The following is a 5,144-nucleotide window of genomic DNA, read 5'->3' as shown; positions in this document are numbered from 1 at the left end:
CCCCGGGAGGGGCGGGGCGGGGCTGCGTGCCCCCGGATCTGCACGGCGCGGGGCGAGTGGCCGCTGCGCTGCTCTTCTGGCTGGGGGGTGGGCTTGGAGCAGGCTCCGGCGGCGCTGGGAGGAGGCTGCAGCCACCCCAGATTTCGCTGCAGCTCCACTCCCAGCCCTGCGCCACTGGCTGCCGCAGCCATGACTCTTCCTAGCGCTTGGGTGGAGGTGTGGCATTGAACCAGAGCTGCGCTGGGTGGTGGTGCGGGGCTGGGAGTGGAGCTGCAATTAAGTTTGGGGTGGGTGCAGCCTCCTTCCAGAGCCCGCTCCTAGCCCAACCCCCAGCGAGAAGAGCCACAGAGCGCCGCAGCCCGCCCTGTGCCGCGCAGATCCAGGGGCCCGGCGCTGCCCCCCCGGGGCGCAAGCAGTGGCAGGAGCTGCCCTCACCTCATGAGCTGTGTCTTAGTTCCCCGCCGCCCCCCACTGCAGCGGGCCTTGATCTGCCCCCCCCCGTGCTTTTTCCCTCCCCTCTCTCCCCTTCCAACTTACCAGCTGGAGGCAGCTCTGCACACTGCCGCCTCTGCTCCGTGCTGTGCTGCGGCTGCACGCAGCACTGGCATTTATTAGCCAAGTTATCGGCCCCATCGGGTTGATTTCCAATATAGACACTTTTCTTCATATTGGTACCAATCCAACATTGGACCGATGTATCGGTGCATCTCTAGTACTAATATTTAACACATTAATGGAAATGAAGAAAGTATAAGTAAGGGTAAGGCATACATTTCCTCACCAAGATTTTGTTTTATTTCTACTTTCTCTCCAGTTACAGAGCACAATGGTGGCAGATCCGCCTATTTACAAAGTACGTTCCCAAGTGCATGTCCAGCTTTTATAGATAATGTTATTGAGATAGATAATTGGGGAAACACCTGTGTTTTGCTGTCTCTGAAAATCAGGCCAAACTAGTTTTTTGTGGTATTTGAAAGCTATCAATTGGAAGAGGTTTAACATTGAGAAATCCAGCAAGGGGAGCCTCCTTTTACTATTCACTGGGACTGTGTAGATGAGAGAACCATTGGTCCATAAGTTAGCTTTCTCCTCTATACTTATTTCACACTGACATTTAAAAAAAAAAAATTAGCACTAGATTCTCTTTTGCTTGCCTCTGAAGATTCTGGGAAGTTTAGTTAATGTCTTAATGTACATGCAGTTACATGCCAGGATCTTTAATTTAGAAATATGATCTTACTTGCCAATAGCTTGCTTGTTTCAGAAATTGATGAGCTACAAATGGGAAACACTCATCCTTGTTATAGCAACTTTTGTAGAGTAAAACTGCTCTCTGGTCTTACTGACTGCAGATGCTTCTATTGATTTTTATTTGAGCTCCTACTGATTTCAGAGGTGAATAGGACAAAAACATCACTTGACATGGGAAATGTGTCAAGGAAAGGATTGTGTATGTACTTCTAATCAAAGGGAGCTAAAGGACAGGAAGATCTATTTGGTCAGTTTCCTTCTGCTGACTAGCTGTGCCCTGAGAGAACCAAACAGGATGTGGTCTTTACTCTTTTTTGGAAGATTTTCCTTGAGCTTGTAGCCTCTCCTGAATTTCCTTTTTTTAACACACAGTAATTATAACACTCTTATCTTATTCCTTTCTAATAGTCATCCTCTTTCCATCAGTAGAATGGATGTCACTTGCCACTTAAGTTCACAGGGTTGTTGATCAAGATGGTACAATTGAACTTTTGAACCAAAGTGGAAGACTGGCTCGAAACAACTTCCAGAACTGGCTGGGTTTATAACAGCTGTAGGATTTTAATAAACTTAGCAGAGAGAGCATATGGTCAGCCCAAGCATGATGGTGGGTTTGATTTATACTGTCTCTTGCCTTTTTCTTTAATAGATTTATTCAATATTAAAGTTTGTTTTTCGTTCAGTGGACAGCTGCTACACCTTGTTTATGACATGCACAGTAGACCCCTCTTTTTTGCTCCCTTAACTTGTCCTTGTTTGTGTATGGATGGGGTTTTCCAGCATGTTTGTGGAGAAGGAACAATTTACTGTCATGAATTGCCTGTTGTAAAATAGCATGATGATGCCCCTGGCTCACCTGCAGCCTTATTATGGGAAACCCTTTACTTGAGAATAGTCATTATTGTGCTGCAGGCCACTTTGCATTATAAATACTGCAATATTAATTCCATGAATTTGAAGGAGTGTCTCAAGACCTTGTTTAACTATTCATTAGCTTGAATTGCATCAAACATCTAACTGAAAAGCAGAATTAACTAGAAAGGAAATTTATGCTTATTCTTTTAAAACTAAAGCACCTCTATTTTTAAACACAAGCCAAATTTAAAACTATCATTAAATGAAAGGCAGTAGTGGGGGGGAGTGGGGAGAGGAGAGCACATCAATACACTTAAATACATTAATTTTTTTCCAATATTATTTGAGTGCAGAAGGGTTTAATAATTAGAGCACAGTGTAGACATGTAGACTTTGTGTGCTAGTTATTTAAATTATACATGCCTTTTTACCTGTTTTGTAAAATGGTAATAATGCTTTAAACACAGTAACATTTATTAAACAGGTCTTACAGTAACTACAAAGAATGATGAGGTAGTCTTTGTTCACTAAATGTTGAGGTTTGGTGCGGGAAAGGGAGGGCGGTGTCTGGTGCAACCGGTGTTTGTGACCTTACAGAAATGCTATAATGATTTCACCAAATGCATGATACATGGGAAATGTTCATTGAATGGGCAGGAACACAATATGAGTTATAGTGACAAAATCAATGTGTCAAAGGACAATGAGTGGACCAAGCTGATGGAAGCTTGTTCTAGAAGTATACAGAAATGTAGTTTTAGTAATGAGTATGGGATCATGTAACACTGGAAGAAACATCACAGGCTTGATGGAAAGAAAATGTCAGAATCATGTATAAATGCTGAAGAAAGTATGTCCTCCAGTGCGACTAAGCATGATGTTGTTTATTAATACCCTAGATATGTAAATAGCTTGAGAGTGCACCCATAAGGATCCAGGTGAAGCAGTGGAATTGTATGTTGCACCTTTCAGTACAGTTGCCCCTTTTCTGTGGAAGAGGAAGATTCCTCACAAGTAATTTGCACACCAGTAAATTGTAGCATGGCAACAGTTGTATGGGGATAAAATGGTTATTACCTTATTACTAAAATGTAATCATCTTTCCATTAAACCTGATGCCGTATTCACGTCTCACTGCAAACTGTTAGCAGGGAATGGCACAAGATGTTGGATGAGACAGATCACAGGAATGTGCAAGTATAGCAATTTCCTTTGATAACTTGTGATTTTAGCACCTGGTCGCTTTCATGTGGATCATGATTATATGGATATTTAATATGTCTAACTCCAGTGGCTAATATTACATAGTGGTGCATGTCCCCTTCTGTCTCCTTCTCTTGGATGGGGGCCTCTAAATGTCTTCGGAGGAGGGAAAGTAATCAGTGGCTTGAGGTCTTTAGACAGTGTCTAAATTAGAAAGTCATGTGTGTTATGAGCTGAAAGAACATGATATGGCTATGTCGGTGCGTGCACAGCTGTTTGCTCATGTTGATTCCATTTCTCCTCTATGCGGTTGTGCTGGTGAAAGCCATTGTTCCAAAACCATCTTCTGATGCAATGCACGTTGTATCATTGCCTCCTGCATTGTGGGATGCTGCTGCAAGACCCAGGGAATTCCGGGGGCCCAAGAAATGAGTGTCTAGTGAAAGGACCACATTTTGGTGCAGTTTGGAGATGAACAGCAGGAGCTACAAAACTTTTGGAAGAGAGAAGCCACATATATCTGGAGTTACAGTCCCTGCAGAATGAACTGCTGCTTTGAAAATGGAAAAAGGGGTGGTGATTTATGCCCTGGAAACCTGTAACCTCAGACTGCTCCTGGTCACTAAGACCATCAGTTTGAAGCAGGTGTCTAAAGCAGTGGACTTCCTGGGCTGGGTTGGGGTTACAAGTGGCATATATAGGCCAATTCTATCTTCAACTTTCTGACACAAACTCTGTGTACGTGAACAGAAGGGGGAACTGTTCCATGGTTATGCAAGCATTGGTGGATCACCAGGGACATTTCACTGACACTGCTATTGGCTGGTGGGGGAAAGAGAATGACTTACCTTCAGGAGCATAGGGCTCTTTCAAAAGCAGTACATTCATATTTGTGGTGGTGAAATTCCAATAGGGCATTTGGGGACCTACCCTAGTATTTGCTGTCTTGGCTTATGAAGCTATACACTGGATACCTGAACAAGAGCAAGAATAGGTTAATCTAAATAGGTGCTAAATGACTGTTTTGTCAGCTGAAAGGTAACTGGTAATGCCTTTGGACCAGGCTAGAGCTCAGCAATTCACAAATATTGCACAATATATTTACAGCAAAGAAAATCTTGCCAGCAGGGTGGCAGGTGAAAATGGACAAACTGTTGGGATTTAGGTTTTCTTGTTTTGTTTTGTTTTTGACATAAGGGTAGTTAGTAAGTCCTAGGGCAGAGATGTTTGGCTGGGAGAGTCCTTAAGAGATCACGTGTGTGCAGTGTTTCAAAACGTGCTGGTTTTATTTTTTTTAGAGTGTATGGAATAATTATTATAAATGGTATATAAGCTATTTTATACATTGAAGGAAAGATGGCTAATGTTTTGGTATGTACTTTTAATGATTATATTTTTATATCCTAAATACTTATGTCATTAATTGCAAACATAGTTAAAAACAGAAAACTATGTTTAAAATATGGAAAAGCATGCTGAAAGCATTTTGTTAGTTTGCAAAAATATGACAGATTTTCAGGTTTGAAACAATTTGCACTGTTATGGAACGTGCAAGTGCCTTGTAAAGCCTGTAATAACCAATGGATTTTCATAGTTTCCTGTGTTTTCTCCCCAGGTATGGAGCAGAATGGATGAGAATATTGGCTATTTAGGGCTGTGCAAAGCTTTGGGTGCTGATTTCAATTCGGAGGAGATTCGGTCCAATTCGGTGGCTGACTCTCTGAATCCGAATTGAATCAGGGGACCAGCTAAAAGGTCTGAATCGATTTGAAGCTCTCCGAATCGATTCGGAAAAGATTTGGAGAGCTTTGGAGATTTGGGCAGTCCCTGGTGGC

Source organism: Gavialis gangeticus, unplaced genomic scaffold (genome assembly GCF_001723915.1).
Source record: "Gavialis gangeticus isolate Ggan-Ray unplaced genomic scaffold, GavGan_comp1, whole genome shotgun sequence".
NCBI lineage: Eukaryota > Metazoa > Chordata > Crocodylia > Gavialidae > Gavialis > Gavialis gangeticus.
Note: the sequence above shows the minus strand (reverse complement) of the source record.